The following is a 19161-nucleotide window of genomic DNA, read 5'->3' as shown; positions in this document are numbered from 1 at the left end:
CGGTTTCAATAGTTTCTGGGTTAAGTTATGGCTGCTTTCATCCTTCCATTCGTGGGCGTGGTTAAGGCGTGGATATCTATTTTTTGGCGTTGGTTTATTATGTATTATAAAAATTTATTGCTGTTTAATGACACAAAATTATTAAACTATACATTAACTATATTAATTATTAGCAAATGTGTACTTAAAGTACACGAAATACAGAAAATAACATTCAAAATTTGAATTGCTCCATGTAATACTCCGCCAGGCACTTGTTTTGTATCCATCTAAACTACTCTGGTAGGTGGCAGCACGAATCAGCATTACTCTGTCGATAACATTTTGTCTTTCTTACCGACTCCTCTGTCGGTACATAACTTAATTTAGAGGTTGCCTCTACCCACCAAGCAGGATATATTGAGCGGTAGTTCGATGATCGCCCGTAATGCGCTTTATGGTTTGTTTTTATCGACGTGGTTATATAGTAACTCACGACCTTCCTGTTTCTCGGCGTGGTGAGTCGAATCCGGCACGAGCGACCGTGTGCGCGCATGTTGGTATTGGTGTCCTATAAAACGCGCGCCGTGCTGAGTCGGCAGTGCTATTCACATTTTCCCCGCGAATGCATTCCCGAAGCTATCGGTCAATAATCCAATAAACCCGCGATTCGCAGTCCCATGAAGAGAAAATAAAGTACGACGCTGCGTGATTTTATTGCGTAGTAAAGCGTGATTTCGACAGATCGATGCGCGATCACTATCGCCTCTTCGCGCGCGTTTACTTACTCGCTCGCCAAACGGGTAGGTCAGGGATCTTTATTGGCTGTAAAGGAAGACGTTTTACGATCCATAAAAGCGTTTATAGCGCTCAAGTAGTCTTACCTCGGTTCTTACATCCCGGTTATATCCATTACCCCTTCTGCGATCTTTCCAAGGGCGGCCACTGGCACGCGTTTCTCTCTCTTTCTTTCTCTCTCTCCCTCCCCCCCCCCTCTCTCTCTCTCTCTCTCTCTCTCTCTCTCTCACTCATGCCTTTGAGATTTACAGGTTACGCTCCCGGTAACACCTCGTAAACTTGGCTTAACGACTTTAACCGGGCCTAACTGCTTCCTTCCTGCAATCAGACCCTGACCTACCTTGCACACTGTCGTCCTAGAAAAATTCCAAGATATCAATTGCACGTGGCATTATTTTGCGATCTCGTCGAAAGACTTTATCATGTTTCTTTACTGGAGTATAATGATATAAAAACAATACTTTCATTCTACAATTATTTGTAATATACATATAATACTTTTTCATCAGCATTTTTAGCAAAGTTATATATTTCTTATACTTTTATTACGACAAAATTATTGTGATTTGTAATTATACATATAATCAGAATTTTTTTTACTTACAATAATTATTGGTAATTGTTATTACAGTGAGTAAAATATACGATAAATAATTTGTACTATCATATTTTTAGAATGTGCTAATATTTCTTTCATTACATTGCCGCGTTAACAAAAAAATTAGTAATAAAGTATTTTAGTTTTCTAATAATATAAAGTACGTTTTATAATTGTTAATAAAAACACTAAATATATAGGTACAGTGACAATTATCATCAATGTCCTTCTCAATAATCAAATTATGAAATAAAGATTATCAAAATGTTTTAATTATTTTATTTGCATATATATTTTCGTTACTTATCGATAAAATATGAATTTTGCGAAATCTACTTTCACTTGATAATAACATTAAAAATTGAGCAATACTCCAGCTTTTAGTATCATTGTGTCACATTCACGTAACAATAAGAAACCGCAATATAAATACTGAAAATCCATAAATTTCGAAGTTCAGAAAAGAATTACGCAAGATAAAAAACAGAGAATTGACATTGTTTCCATTTTTCTTTCTGTTTCTCTTTTTCCTTTTTGTATTTTTTATCTTATTCATTGAAATGCGATTCATGAAACAGGCTGCGGGCAACATTGTGCACAGACTAAAAATTCTCAATACAAGACCTAAAATTATGGTTTTTTTTTCCTTTTTTCTTATTCAATAGCAGTGTAACATATGTTTACTTTGTCCAATTAGTTACATCTAACACACAATTTATGCTATAATTATCTTAGAGTTTCTCAGTAAACAATTTCCCTTTTACTATTTTTTAAATATGCCTCAAAAAATGACGCGTACTATAAAATTTAATATAAAATGATATATTAATCTTAGCATTATTAAACTTGAAAAAAATATTACTAATATGATAAATTAAATAAGAAAGAATATATTAAATTTTGTTCCATTTTGTTATATCATGTGTTATTATATTAAATCTTAAAAGTAATTTTTGTCGCGTTTATGATAACAATATATCAAGTAATTTTCAATTAAGACATGATTGCTACATGTGAACTATTGCTTTACTCTATACAGGAGAAATAACCTTGTCTTCATTCATTTTAAATTGAGAATGGAAGGACTCGTTTGATCTAATAGATTTGATAAATTTTTAAATGTCAGTGTCACTGTATCTACATTGTGGACCATCTATGCTAATTAATTTGATCACTCTATTCATTCGGATCCGATATTTCTGATTTCTAAACAACTTATTTATGTATACCGCGCATATGTGCTTCAGATCAGATTAGAATAAAAGTGGATCGAGTTGAATACATTCCTTTACTATGCCTACATGATAAATATCGTCCATTCAATTTATCGTCCTTCTGTTTATGTATTTTATGATTCTACGATAGTAATAATTTTAATTTGCATTATAAAGTAAGTAGTTTTTTGCGTAAATTTTTTTATGATCATATAAACGTCACATAGTATACTTTTTGTGAAAAAAAATCAAAAATATTTTAGAAGCAAATGTTAATTAAGATATGTATATGTAAAGGCGTGATGAACTACGGAATCCATAGACATTGCTCAAGTTTCGAGATGATTTTAAGTTAGTGCTTAAGATGTCATAAACTAATAGGAGAATTGTATTAGCAACTTAAAACAAAGTTTGAGACCATCTTGAAATTAAAAATAGACTATGAATACCTTAAAGTTCTGAACATAAATAAAAAAAGTAATACATTAATATAAAAGTAATCTAATAATAAGATAAGAAGAAATAAAAAGAAAAGAAAACAGAGAAAAAGAGAGCAAGAGAGAGCTTTATTCTTCTCACATTTGCGCTTCTTCCACGGTTTATATAGCCGAACAATCATCTCACTCACCGTCGCGACTTCCCGCAGAGTGTATCACAATTAGCTGACATCTTTCACCTCATACCATCATCATTCCTTCTATTCAACTTTCATAAAACCTTCCCCTTTCGTTCCATAAAATCTACGGATACGCGAGCCAACACGAACAAATTTAATGAACTGCTACACAAAGTTTTGAAAGCTTATTTCAATATTATGATGAATATAAGAGAGTTGGCATTATCTCAGTAGCGCCAAAATTCACGAAAGGATATGTTAGTTACTTTACAAAGCACATAATGGATTGTATAACTTGCAAATTGAGAAAAAACTGAATAGACTATAATTTTTTATTAAACTTACAGAATGTTGTAGCACAAAAGTTAAACAACATAAATCAAATTAATGAAGAAGATAAAAGGAAATTTTAAGGAAATATTATTTTATTTAAAAATATTTATAAGTTACAATGCTATACCTAAACGTTAAATAAGTAAAGTATATTTATAGGCAATATAATCGTGATGTGACTTGATAATATGGAGGGTGCACGATTAATTGTCGTGCTTTGCATTGGAAGTTGCGAAGCGGAAGGTATTTCGAAGCAGCGGGTTTTGCCCTCACTGTACACAAACTTAAGAAGTAGATGCGGAAAGGAGGGGACATGGTAGGAACGTAGTTAGTTATACGCCGTGCATGCTGGCAACAGTGCCGGTGTGTTTTTCATTTTCTTTATATCACCCTTGACGCTCGTAAAACCATTACCCATGACCAAGCGAACGCAACTTCTGTATAAGCCCTATCGGTGTGCGCGTATAAGCGGGCGACATTGAGACATTCTTTGATGATACTGGAACTTCTTTTACTTGCGCACTTCTGTAGGTCCGTAAGACGAACCCAATTTCCTCGGCGACGGCAAGTCGACCCTTTGGATTTGTCCGACATGCCCACGGGAAGAATTCAGTTTTCTCGTTAGTGATTGGTTATCTTCTCGACCGTTATCTTTTCGTAACACATTGTTTTCAATGATTTAATGGGCTGCACGATGTTATTGCAAAAATTCGAAAAATTATCAACAATCATGCTGTCTTGTAAGTTTTATTTCACTCTCTCTCTCTCTCTCTCTCTCTCTCTCTCTCTCTCTCTCTCTCTCTCTCTCTCTCTCTCTCTCTCTCTCTCTCTCTCTCTATATATATATATATATATGTATACATATATATATATATATATATATATAAAACATTAATTCTTATTTGTTTGTTAATTTATTTATGTTGTGAACGTATATATATTTTCTGTATATATTGGTTGCAAATACTTTTAATTATGTTTAATTAGTGAGATGATTTCTCTAAATTTTATAACAGTTAATGTCTAAAATGTTCAAAATTCTGTTCTCGCGAAGTCAGGAGAACGAGTCGCAGACTCTGATGTTTAGATAAGTCAGTTAGCGACTCGCTTTAGCGCGTTCCAACGTAGTGCGTTTTTTGCATGGATATTTTCTTATTGCTCTTTCTTTTCCCTTTTCCTCTTTCGCTCCCACTCATTTCTAACGAGTGATTCATCATCGGTGTCGCCTTCTCTTCTTTCTCTGATTAACTGGCTGGCTGGCTGGATAGCTAGCTGGCTGGTTGGCTGTTTGGTCCCTGGATCTTCCGTTTATTCTGTTTTTTCTCCTTTCTTTCATCTCTCTCTTTTTCCTCCAAGCTACTCCATATACTTGTTTTATTCCTACACTGAAGTCATATCAACACATAATTCTTTCTTGTTATTAAAGACGTACTTTTAGTTTTTTCACATATTCTGAGTTTTCTTTTTTGCATATCCCCGTCATTCATTATTATTTCAAATTAGTCGAATTTAATAGTAAAATTAATTTCATTTTATGGTAAAAATCTAAGATTTTTTATATAAATTTGCGAATATTATTTCCCTCAAATTACTTATACAATATTTACAATTAAGTTGTATAATTAAGCGTATTATTATACAAAAAAATATGTGGAACAATTTTTTTACTTTAATGATATCATCTTATTGGTGTGAAAAGAGATACAACAGGAATATTTCTCTTCAGATATTTTGGTTACATCTGCGGTGTAAATACAGGGGGCACAAAGGAAAAATTAAAAGCCAAACATTTTTATTTATCCATTCTCCACTTTACGCATACACGCATCAAATCTTTTCTCAATTTTTGAAAAAAAAAACACCAATATACATGACACATAATTAACGCATTCAAGTCCAAGCAGAAGATGATGTAATAGTACTGGATGTAATAGGTGATGTAATAGTACATAATCGACAATAATATCTAAGTAGCAGGATGCGTTTTATACATTAATTTATTTTTATTCATTGAGGAGGATCGCATTAAGGATCGAAACGTCTGAAATATTATATTACATTAATTGTATAACATTTTTTAAGAAAAATATACGTAAGACATTTCACTCGAATACCAGGTTTGAATAGATAGCTCCTTTTTGAATTTATGATAGTGACTCATTGAATTTTTTCATTTTTTTATTTTGCAATATATATTTTACAATAACATTTTTAGTAAATAAAATCTTTTGTAAAAGAAACTTTTTAAAAAATTATATTACATTCTTATCTCATTATTATTCTTTTTATCTTTATTATGATACAACTCTGCTTTAATGGCCGTAAACTTTTGAAATCAAGTGTTTGAAGACAGTACATAGTTTACATGCTGACGCGCGCGCTTCTGGCCTATTTATTTCCCAATAATTTATCATTTAAAGGGGTTTCTATTTGATCTGGTAAAGTTGTTTTATTCAGTATTAATGAATCTTTAAGCGCACCGAGACTGAGTTCGAAATATCCATGCATTTTGATTAGTATTGAAGAACGAGCATCGTTCGTTTCGAAAAGTCCACCTTCGGTCCGGAAGGTGGGATTCCAGTAATTCGGTCATGGAATGGATGGGCGACGACGAGAGAGCGAGACGAACGATGAAGTGGGCCGGGTGAAGGGATAGGATAGGGATGGGAGGGCGTTTCACGGCACCCTGCATGGGGTAGCTTGCAACCTCACGCGACACTAGAGCCATCTATATCCCGGGAGATTTATGAGTTCCTGGTGCAGCGGCTGCTCGTAGCAACTACACGCTACACAATATCGGTATAGTGCAATGGTAGTGCTGCCCCCTGTCGCGGGATGAGCGCACTGTTGCTCCGCGGGGGTTTCGCGCACTCGCGTTCGTTCAACGCCGTCCTGGCAAAAAATTCTGACTCGATCTCAATCCAAACCCCTCTCCAAGCCATCCACTGGCCCGTCAGCCACAGCTTCGACGATGTATGCATCCATAGGTGTACCTGTTCTGCCCTTGAGAAATCGCATATTTTGTACCGCTACGGTTTCTATATACCTACGGGCGTGCGAATTAATGTATCTTTCCAGAGACTGTGTACCTAACAAACTTAAGATGGATGAGAATTTATTATTTTTTGTTATTACAATATTTTATTTGCCATAATAACTGAATAATTTGTATATCGAACAATTAACTTTACTAATAGAAGACGTAATAATAATTGAAAAGAGTATTTACATAATAATTATTATTTCGATTATAACCATCAATTTAATAAAAAACGTTTCAAACAGTAACACATTCTAATATAACAAGCATATTTTTAAATATATTCTTGATAATATTAACTTTGAATAAATTTGAAAATATTTAAAAAAGAAATTAAATATTCACACGTTTGTTCTATTATCAATAGATGATAATGATTGCGCTAAAGAATAATTCAGGTAATTTCTACATATATTATAATTAAAATTTAACAGCATGAAAAAAAGAGGCGGGTCAACCTTGATTTTTATTCACGATCGGCCAAGCGTAGAGAATGGCAAGCCGAGATTTTCGAACAGCCCCCTAGACACAGCCGTCCGTTCGCACTCCGCGTGATATTCTGCAGGGGTAACCAATGAGTATAACCCGGAGTGGGGCTTCACCCCTGGTGCTATGCGAGTACGGGACGATGACGACGGCGATATGAGTACTGGTATCTACCTATCTACCTATGCTTCTACACTCCATCCCACTTTGCCCCATCCCCTTGATGCGGCCGGTTTACGAGCAACCTGTGGTAACGAGAGCGATAGATAATAACTGCTCCGTGCTCAATTCCACTCCCTCTCATACCCCTTCTCAATCCTTTTGTCTTTCTCTTTTCCAGACACGCATCCGCACAAAAATACACGCATGTGCGCATATTCGTATATACATATATAGAGTCAGCTGCAATCTTTTTATCTTTTGCGGCTTATTTCTTGAACATTTCCTGTAATCTGATTAAATAGATCTCACCGATATGGCATGGAGAAAGAGAACCGGTTAAGATTTATTTGAACAGGAAAAATAGGATTACATTCACTTCTATGATATATATATATATATATATATATATATATATATATATATATATATATATTCTATACTGATGTGAACTTATATCGTGTGTGAGACTCATAAAATTATAATTTTGAAGTTATTTTTACTTCTTGATAGAAGTGTCTCAGCGAATTACATAAAACGCACGACGTTGTTTTGCAGAGCCATATCGAGAATCGTGTTTCTGGTTTTTGCGAGTTTTAAGTATGAGAATTTATGGTGGCTTAAAAACTCTAGTTTCTCCTTCGGAAATCCTGATAAATGCTTACGGGAAGGATGCTTAGGTATGTACGCCAGACTCAGTTTCAGAACGTTGCGTACTTTTGGAAGGGCGAAGTAATTCTAGGCCGAACAGCAAACGGCGCGACTCAAATGATACAAGCGCGTGTAAACAATTTCCAAGTAACAAGGGTTGTGCGAGTTTGAAGCAAATTCTTGACAATTGTTTATTATCCAGAGTCGCTGTGATATTTTTTATAAATATTGATTTCCTCCTTATATAATAAGGGATAAAATTTAGTTGTAATTGTTTATGATAGATGGTAGAATATGTATACATATGTCACGAAGATAACTTTTGTATAATATACATTTAAAAATTCTGTACTTACATAAAACTTACACATGTAACATAATTAAGTAAGATATTTGTGAATAAATATAATTATTACATTCATATTATTATTCACATAGAAATTATTTTTAAAAAAAGCTAAAGATCCAGCTTCGTTTGTAATAGGCATTAAACTCTTACTTGCTGTTCACATATACGGTCTTAATAAATCGTTTATCATAATTATTATAATTTTTGTTATCTTAACTCTTTATTATTTAATATTGATCATGTAAACGAAATAGAATTATAGTGATGTAAAGTTTTCTCTCATTCCCCATGAGACCTAGACTAACCCTTTCGCTCTTAACGTGAACTATTGATATCGAGATACTAACACTACCAAAACTCAGACTCAACGTGCATGTGACCGGACAAGGCACCATGTGCATTCATTCTATTACAAAAGAAGCTGAACTAGCATTCGTGGCCCGACCCATCGCTTCCCTACCACGTTGTATATATAAATGTCCTAAGTCAAACTCCCAAACAGTTGGTCTTACGTGATGGTTTCGTTCTCTGAAAAGAAATAGAGACCTTTCACAGTTTTAAAAGATTTTAACATTTTACGTTGTAAATTTTAGTCTGACCATTACAGCAAATAGACCATCAATAATGACCTATTACATATATTTTAATAATATTTTTAATTTCTCATTAATATTATAATTTCTTATTGATATAATTTCTTTTGTACTTTATTAATGCGCGTAAAATGATTATATTTACTGCTCACTATCAAAAATTTAATTTATGTGCATTCTAATTTATGATAACATAAATAATAAGCTAACACTTCGTCGTTTCTGTTTATGCTTCAGGTGAGTGGCAGGCTGCACCCGCTGTCTCTGCAATGCCAAATAGATGGTCGATGTGCGTATCTGTCGATCGTCAATTTATCGGTTGCGGCGAATCGGATGCTGCACCCGGTGAGTGACGAACCTCCCCCACCATGGCTACCTCCCGTAGCTCACTTTGACCGATATGCTCCCAGACCAATCAGTATCCAAGTACACAGTATCATCCATATAAGCCTAGCTCTGTTGTAGTCGTTCCCCTTTCTGGTCTCTCTACCTGTAGTTTCTGCTTTGGTGCAGTAGCATGTAGATAGGGGATTGAATTATCGAGGGTGGCCAATCAGCCGCGGATCCGGGGTGTCGTTTGCGAAAAATCGACCGAAAACAGAGTCACATTCTCCCAATGTGCATTGCGATAGGTTGTACACAACTTAGAAACTCAAATACGTAACGAAAAGGCTACAACTATTTATAGGGTTAATATATAGGACGTAAAAAGCATCTAACTCTCGATAGATGAGATTGAGTCGATGTTTATTAATTATTAGTTCGTGACGAACTTAACAGAGGCACGACTCTTTATCATAATTCAATGTACAAAACTGCTATTAGCACGGTTCTCCTCATTTTTCATTGCTTAATATATTTTTTTCTCGAAAATGCGCACTCGATACAATCTCGCAAGAAAGAGAGAAAAAAAAAGATAAAGAGAGGAAATAAACTAGACCGATTTTATCTGTTAATGTTATGTTTTTGTTATTTTTTTATTATTTGCGAGCAATAAGAGAGTGCGTTTATATTGTTACCACTTTCGCTTTGCTAATAGTAATTTTCGCTCATTTGTTATAAAAAGACTGTTTTATTTCATTTCGTTATTACTTAGAATTATTATTTGAAAACGTATACCAGCAGCAAGTGAGATGAATTAATGATGGAAATGTAATGCTTTCGATTGGTACAAAATATACATATATATATATATATATATCGATATTCGATAATTTTGTTAATGTTGTATAGAAACGTTTATGATGTGCGTCTGCTTAAGTACCTGCTAAAGCGGTCAAGAGTGCGCGATCTCGAGATGGATATCTCTTTTAAAATAAATTTAGAAAGGATCTTTTAAAGAAAAAGAGAGAAAGAGAAAACGTTTCTTTTTTCCAATCAGCAATGATCTGAGAAAAGTAAAACGAAAAGATGGATTATAAATGCGAATATTGTAATGTATGTATTCTATCTAGTACCTAAACGCCTGCTCTAAAGAGATTTGTGGCGCTATCCTATAAAACAACTCTATTCTAGTTAATGAATGTATACGAATAGCCGCTAAGAGGATGTGAGAATAATACGTAAATGCAGTATTTCTAAGAGGTATGTAATGTTAATAGTTATTTATTTTGTGGATTTCTCGGAACAAATATTTCATTGCTCTGCTGTGCTATACGTTATCAATTAGGCACATAGTCCTGTGTTAGGGATAGGTGTTACCTATGCGTAATGGTAGTTATTTGTGTAAATGTTCCGCGTGGCAAATTCTTCTTTTTTGTAATATATTAGGATACTAACTATTTACAAATCTGAATCCTGATTGTATGTAATCCGACAGCGACCAGGGCCGCACTAGCTGCCTGTGACTAAGATTATATTCCGACGTTTTTCGGGACGGTTGCCGTTTTGAACGCTATTGTAATATTACATTGATTATACGATTGCTAAAAAAATAAATGCGATGTAAACTTAAAATTCCACGTCTTACGCTTCATTGCCTGCGGCCCTGGCCGCAGCAGTTTATCCCTTATACCATAGATCTGCTTTCCTTGATCCCGTCATTTGTTACCCTTCCGCGATATGAATCAAATTTTAAGAATTAATATATTCAATTATTATTAAATTACATCGCGAGTACGATCTTTACGGTAACAATATGATAATATTTTCTAGATCGATAATAAGCTATATGATTCTTTGATCTGGTTGTTTGTCATTAACAAAAATATTACTTTAACGCGAGCAAAATTTTCTATCGCGCGTTTCGTTAACAATTCCTTAACGATATTACGATGTAGAAAGTAGAGAACGTGCGGCGCTTGCTTTATGGCACTTAAAGCACTCGTTAGGCAGTGTCATCGCGGTACAGGATGGAACCGCCTTAACGGGCGCCACGTTGATCCAGAGTTGAGCTTTCCACGGACAACCATAAGTCTCGCGACGCTCGGGGATATTAATATGTTATTGCGGAAAGACTTCCTCATGAAAGTCGACAAGGACTGCAAAAATATGTCCCGCGTGTCTCGGCGTCTCCAGGGGTGGCACACACGTTCAGCATAGCATGGTGGATGCTTCTATCGTTCGCTATTCCTATATACGTGCGCTAACACGCACGAGCATACACAATCGCATACCCACATGTACAGACGGAAGCTCTCGTTACTATCGTACACGTAGCGGGGAGCGGTTGGGGGCAGAATTCAGCAGACGCCATTTGTATTAATGAAGCTCCCGACAATGGTGCACGCCCGATGAATTATGTACCTATGTTCGAACCGAACGAAGGTACATAACCGATCTAGGCATAAGTTTGCTATTGGTCTCACGCAACACTTCCTATTCTCTGATCCTTAGTTATAACTTTGTGATCCTTGGTTCTTTAATCTTAAGGGTGAAATCGATTCTCGAAAATCACATTTTGGAGATCTCATTACGCACGTGCTTTCATATTGAACGTTATTATCTCAAATCCGAGAAATAAAATTACATTTTTTTTTCAAATCAATGCTATTTAATAAAAAATATATTAAAATTTATCCAAGATAAATAAAAATGAAATTTAATTATCCAAAAATATATATGAAATCAATTTAATCAGTTACATACTAAATCAAGATAGTTATTTTAAAAAGTAATAGGTTTTGAAGATATTACATATGTGTTTTATCGCAAGGATTTTTTTTCTGTAACTGTATTATAATTTTATACAACTTTTAAGTCGTATAAATTTAAGATCGAATCAAAACTTATCTAAAAGAAATAAAAATAAAACTTGTATTAAAATTTTATATTATATATTTTACACATTGTTTTTAGATTATATTTCTAAAGCAAAATGACATTAATTAATAATTCACATATTGTTTATTAACTTTTTTATTTAGTTGAATGCATTATTTTTCATTTTGTTGTATAAACCGCTATGTTTTTAGATATTTATCGTTAACATTGACTAAGTATGAATTAAAATTCATTCTTAAGTAAAAAACGTCGGTAAAAAAACATAATTTTGATCAAAACCGAGAGTATTAGCTGTGTAGCTGCAATCTATTACGTGAAAAGACGTAGCGAGGCATCCATCTCGCCATGGCGCGGATAAAACGACCGCTTTACTTTGGATTACAGGGGGAACAATTTACAGCAGGCACAAGAGCACCTGTTCGTTCTTGAGGAGATGGAAAGGTAGGGACGCGCACAACGCGAGGGGTAGTCTTTTAAGGGTGTGGGAATAGCGTGCTTTGCAGACGTTGCGGTAATTGAATCCCAGTAAGTCCCTCTATATAGGTGTATTCACTTAAATGTATAACACTATTCTCCTCCTTCCGCGCCATCTTTCTTTTGCTTCTTTAATCTTTCCACCTAGCTCTTTTCTATTCTGTGCAATGATTTTTCGTTGATGGCTAGATATTATGAGAAATTTTATTCATTTTTAAAGTTTCTTGATTCGGTGCAAACGACTTTCAATAGGCACAGTTTTTTTGTCTTCAACTATTATAAAGTGTTCATATCTTTCTTTTAAAATCTTTTTATAATTTTTATTATTACAAATCAACATTTTTCTTTAATATATTAAAATTAATGAAAAGATGAATTTGCGCGTGCCACATGTTAAGAATTTTTTTTGTTCAATACGAAGGAATCAGCAATAGGTTTTGTTATGTGAAAACTCATTCTGCGATACTCCTCGAGGAGTCTACTATCCCAGCAACGAAATCCTGATGTACGAGCTTCACGTTTCAGCAGCTCCTTGGCTCGGGCCGACTGATATGAATGTGTTAGGTGTAGATGAGCCTAGCGTGCTCCGCCCTCATATAATTACTTCACGCTTCTCTCTCCGTAACCTGGTGCCCTCAGATACTTCCTCCCTTTTCTCCTCCTCCTGTTTCTCCTCCTCTTCCTCCTCTTCCTTCGTCTCCTTCTCTTCTCCCTCCTCTCCCTCCCCCCTCTCTCTCTCTCTCTCTCTCTCTTTCTCTCTCTCTCGCGATGTTCTAGCGGTGTTTCTATATCGTCGTGCTCTTGCAGGGTGGTTTGCCCGTAGTTGCATGCACCGCTCGCAAATACCATCGTATCCTGTGCGCTTGGTATAACAAGGGGGTTGGAGGAGGATTCAGTCGGGTTTGAGGGGGTGTTGTGCAAAGGGGAGGTTATTAGGCAACGCAGCACCTCATCCCTCATCCACGTAACCGCGCCGCAGCGTGTATTATGTAACAACACGGAAACGAACTGTGAGGTGGTTGGTTGGCTGAAAGAGAAATGGAGAACGGTCGAGTAGGATAGAGAAGGAGAAATGCAAAAGCCTCGCTGATGTTGCTCTTGCTGCTGCAAATATTACACGTATTCGTAACGATGCGCTCATAACTCTCGGTTAGTATCTGTTATTTCCACGAGTGCTGAATCATTTTCGATTCGAGCACAAATTATATCTCCAAGCATTTCAGGAGCGCTCTCATTAAGATTCGTTTACACTAGTCAAGACATTCATACTTTATATCGCGCTTTAATATTGAGTCTTCTTCTCGGATTCCTGAGGAATATGTTCTATGTTCTCTTTTATTTTGTTTCAAAACATCATTTTGATAAAATGTTTAAATATATCTTAATTTATTGTATAATTGATAGACCTGGATCAATAGATTCAGAATTCAAAATATATTTTGATATATTTACATTTACGCACTGTATTACACATACATTCTGATACTTCTTTGGATAGATTCTGGGAACAAATCCCACTAATATATGAATCTAGAACTTTAATAATAGCTGCTAAGTTTGGAACACATACATCTCACGGCATTATCAGAAATCTTAATTTACAATTGAGTTCTGGCGGTTTAACGGACATTTTGCGGCCAATATAATGTCTAATAATTCTAATAATTCGCCGGTTTAGAGATGAATGGTGGGAGGGAAGGGTGGTGGCGCATAGGGTGAGTACGTTCCCTGGAGCCGTGCCCGGGAAGGTAGGGAAGTGAAACCGAGATGAAACGAACGAGGAGAGGAAAGGGGGATACAGAGAGAAGGAGGCATGGAAGTGAGGGAGAAGAGAAGAAGGAACAGGTCGACCAAGGGTATGGGCCGAGGAAATGGAGGGAAGGCCAATTAGAGGGCGGGAAGATTTATCTGCGGGCGACGGGTGTGCGGATAGTAAGGGGTAGGTTGGTCTCTTCTGCCTAGTGCACTTGTATTATTTCTTGGTTGGACAACCCCGTTCAAGATAACGGTAACGTCCACCTGCTATTGGCTGTCCCTGATCCTTTATGAATTAGTTGTTAATTTAATTTCTCATTGTTATCTGCATAACATGGAAGAGCGTACTATTTTTTATATGTATTCATATATAAGTGCTAATAATTCTTATTATATATACATATATTGTGTTTAAATATTGAATCTTTTATTTCATTAAGAATATTAATTTTTTTTAATAGATCGAATTCGTATACTTAAATAAATTTTGTTTTAATATTAAATTATTATAAAATTCTGTCACCTAAATATATAGTATATCATACGAACTACGCACAAAGTAAAATTTCCTAGTAATGCTGTATATACAAATCTTAAATTATTTTAATAAGGAGCTTTGACATCTTAAGTATCTAGATGATGGGATCAAAGCATTTCCTCGGTGATGTCAGTTTCTTTCAGTATTTACATGAGAAACATAGCGTGGTGAATATATGAGAGACAATTTTATCTTGGTAAATGATACTTGGAAGCGATACATCTTGATATTTTTATAAATTGAGGCACGAAATTAGAAAAGCGAACTCTGTGAAAATTAATTAAAATAAGAGATGAAAACTTTTAATGTCAAATATTCTTAAATCTACATACTATAAATATTATACAAAATAAATTATACCTACATTATACATATGTAAGAAAAACATATTATATAAAATGAATCACTATATTCAAAAATAATTATTAAATATTAACAATATATTGTTGACGATATAAAAAAAATTAAGCTTTAAATTTCTACATGTTTAATAACAAAATTATCATTATTTATTCCATATTTAATTTTAAATTTATTATATATATATTAACAAAATTTTTGTTTCAAATTTTTATATTAAAATATTTTTTATGAGTCTATCTTTTATACAATACATTTATTCATATTTGTATTACAAAATTTAAAGAATACGTAACAGGCATTATTAAATACACAAAATTAAGGAAACTGTTACATAAATATATCAGGTATAACTTGTAACCTCGAGATTTCTTACAACAAAAGATCTTTGAATTAAAAAGATTTTTGTTACACCTATAATCTTTTTCATAAGACTTTCCAGTACAAAAACCTTGAAATTTATAGAGCTAAAAATGCACATTTTACATCTTAAAATTATAACTGTGACTTAACGGGACTCACCGACCAAAAATGTTTGCGGAAGCGTGACAATGTCAGTGATCAGGTCGTCACGCATTAAGATTTTTTTTTAGTAAAAAAAATATGGGACTGCATCGACCGTTAAAATTAGAGGGGAATAGACCATGCTGTCAAGGCTGTTCCATTTTTAACATGGCTTTGAAATCAGCGGCGGATCTCGTAAATCTAGAACTACGTGGGAGATAACTTTGTGTCGGCTTGTTTTACGTGCTACAAATATTTTTTTCTTTTTTCATAAGAGAGAAGGAAACAAGTCTGCTTTGTTCGAAAAATTAAATTCAGATAGTTGACTATATCCATAAGCTTGTTTAGAACTCATGTATTGTTTGAGATATAACTCTCAGAAATTTTAACACAACAAATCATAATAATTTTCTATTATTAAATGTAAAATATGTATATGTATGTATATACATTCTTATTTTATATGTAAAACATATTTATTTTTAACTACACTAAAAGAATGAACTATATATTCTATTTCTATAACATTATTTTTAATATGATTCTATTATTTTTACTTCTTAATTAATTTTGACATTGATAAACTTATCTTTTATTATTGAAAAAAGAAATGTATATTTTTTAAAAATTCCTCGTATATAAGACTCTTAATAAAATAGTATCTTTATACAAAACGACAAATAAGCATCGTACTAGCGTACCATCGACATAAGAATATAAAAATAAAAATAGATAGTACATCATTCGCCCTCCAGATAGGAAACAGAGAAGTAACTGCAATTGTGAAACAAAAGGGACGATAATTGTATTCGTCCCCTGGGGAGTAAGAAAGGGTGTGCGTAAGAGGGATGGGAGACATAGCAGGAGTTCATATTAAAGCGCGAAGAAACGTCACGTTAATTTGTAATCGCTTTTGCGGTTGGCTGATAGCCGCGTCTCTATTGAGTGGTTTGGAGTCACGGCAAAGGGCTGGTCTTCTACCAGAACGTTCTGTAGGGGAAACCATGATGGTTATGCAGATCAACGTGGGGTAGTGCGGTGGCTGACAGCGGTATAATAACTTGCCCCCAACATTGCATCGTTTTGAAATAACGTTGAAATAAACCATAATCCTTTCTTCCCTTCCTAACATGTCTCGTGTATAAAATTATCCACGCAAATGCGCCGACTGTGACGAAAAGCACGACTATTCTACGAACTATAATAAAATTGTGTAACAATATTTAGCGTGTAACAATAGTTTCGCTTAAAATGTACACAGTATAACGAATTTTATTTATCCGGTGAATAAATCACATTGATAGTTGCAGAGATCGTAATTTTTTCAATTCTTATCGTAGAAGCCTAACAGTAAGAAGTTTCAATCTGTGAATAGATGGCAGTTTGCCAAAAGAGAAAGGAGAAATGTTCGTTTGGTGAGTTTGGAGTTAGATTTCCGTGTCTGCTGAAGGAAAGCAGGGTGGGAGAGATAGAAAGTCAACTGGCAACAGCGTGCACGTGATGTATCGCAGCATCGAGCATTCGAGCATTGGCTAGAGAAGAAAAAGATCGAGAAGTGAAAGAAGTTAAAGTAGAGGACGGTGAACCGAGTCCGGGTGCGGGCGACGAGCGGGGATAGTCGAGTCGATCCTAAAGGGTGAGGGAAGAGGGAGGCACAGCTACTTGGGCCACCGACTAGGAAGGAGTAAAATAAGGGGTTGCTCGGCGCCGCCGCCCCATGCTTGGCTTGCAAACCGACTTCCGTCCTCCGCGCGCGAGTATTCAGACGCCGGCGGCGTTTTTACCAGAACGAAGCTCGGGCGAAAAAAGAAGCGAAATATATATAGAGCGCACCTCCCGTGCTCTAGCGCTTGGGTTTTGGGCTTGGCTAGAGCCAGCCAGCTATCACGGCCTCGTTCTGTATACGCTCGTACGCGACGGGACGGAGTCTATAATATATCTCCCGCCTTATCTGCCGCACGCTGTTTACTGCCCGATAGACTTCGCAGATAGGAGGACCCTGTATCACCGCCCCGCGAGAGAGTCGAGTCACTTACTTTTATATATGTTGTTACTTACGTCAGTGAGGGGGACATGCGGGAGGGAATCCGTGAGACAAGTTGGAAAATACTGATGGCCATGGTGAGATACGGGCGACGACCGTCGCCGTCGCGGCTATACGCGAGCTACGGCCTCTTCGAGGAAGTCACTCGTCCGTTATGAAAAATGATTTAACTGAATCTTGATGTATTCCTGAAAACCTTTGAAGATGGCGGTATATTCTTCCATTGGCTAACAATGCCCTGTACAGCATTCACAGCACACATTTATAGAATTTTTCATTAATTTTCATAGTTCGATGCACAAATATTTTGATTGTATCTTTGTCTTTTCGTCGCAATTATCTCTATTGACGAGGCATCGTGTATTTCGGGAACAAGAAAATAAGAATTTTTCTTTTGCTCTATTTATATCATATTGCTATAAGAGAGAGTCTTGTTTTTATATACTATAATATGATTGTAACTACTTTCTTATAATTCTGTAATCAATGCCACTGTTATCTTCATAGAGAAATAAATGGAGTAAGCAATCAACTAAAAGTGTAATGCACGTTTTATCTTTCTTTATAAGTTTTCTTAGGTACGTTCAAATTATATATCCAACTATACTTAATATTCATAATTTGTTCATAATTTCTTCTACGTATGAATGTGAATGTCACTTTAAACTCATTATTTACAAGTCCCGTCAGACCGTATTTCTTGAATTTATTGAGAATTTAATACCGGATTGAATTTTGGTTAGCGGCACTTAATCACTGTTTTAGCCACCAAAGTTCCGCCGTTAATCTCCAGCCTTTCGACTGATACGATTCAGCGTTTTCTTCTCGCGCGCAGTGTAATGAGAGATGTACGAGATTGTATACTGTGTCTGAAACTATCGCAAATAGAGAGAACGAAGCTTCGAATGTCGTGTACACTCGTGGACAAGATATCAAAGATATACAGCGAGAGGACAAGCGTTTGTCCTCGCACCGGAACTTTCTTCGTTCCGGCTGCTGATTGACGAGCCAAGTTTTCTCGTCCCTTGAATTTGGGTCGGGATACACCTCTTCTTTCTTTCTCTTTCGTTGCCATCTCTTGCTTAGTTTCCATCCTACCCCTACTCAACCCTCTTCCACGCTGTGGCATACGAAGCGAGCTGTGACACGGAGGGCCCTTGGTAATTTCGTGGCAAGTTTTTCCTGCTCGACGTATCGTTCGGTACCTCATGAAAGTTTGATGACGAAAGCAGAAGTTAAGAAACTACGTCGTACTGTTTGGAGGTGTATCAGTGCCACATTTCTGGGCAACGAAGTAACTCGACTTTGTAAGAAGTCCTTTGCGTCGGCGAATAACTTATTTGTGCAGTAAGAAATGGCAATCTTTTTGTCACGATATAAATCGTCGAGAAACGTTTCGCGGAACATAAAATAAGAATGTAGTTAAGAATGATTACTAGCAACGATAT

General features: G+C 35.5%; 2 protein-coding genes across 11 annotated transcripts in view; both read left to right on the top strand.

Annotated features, from left to right (window-relative positions):
• The window catches only part of Antp (homeotic protein antennapedia), a 219082-nt gene that overhangs the window by 3398 nt on the left and 196523 nt on the right, over nt 1-19161 (top strand). The window lies entirely within an intron of this gene.
• Nucleotides 1-19161, top strand: part of Ubx (ultrabithorax) — a 388698-nt gene that overhangs the window by 368584 nt on the left and 953 nt on the right. For 9 of the 10 annotated variants that reach the window (XM_087403023.1, XM_087403021.1, XM_087403016.1 and 6 more), the window contains one exon: nt 9054-12068. The gene's annotated coding sequence lies outside the window, so the exon portion shown is untranslated. Of the gene's footprint in view, nt 1-9053; nt 12069-19161 lie in introns of those variants that run through there. The other variant, XM_087403017.1, reaches the window with a different exon arrangement.

This window comes from Acromyrmex echinatior, chromosome 2, assembly GCF_024713525.1.
Source record: "Acromyrmex echinatior isolate Ae372 chromosome 2, ASM2471352v2, whole genome shotgun sequence".
Taxonomy (NCBI): Eukaryota; Metazoa; Arthropoda; class Insecta; order Hymenoptera; family Formicidae; genus Acromyrmex; species Acromyrmex echinatior.
The sequence above is the reverse complement of the archived record's forward strand: the minus strand, read 5'-3'. Positions and strand labels throughout refer to the sequence as shown.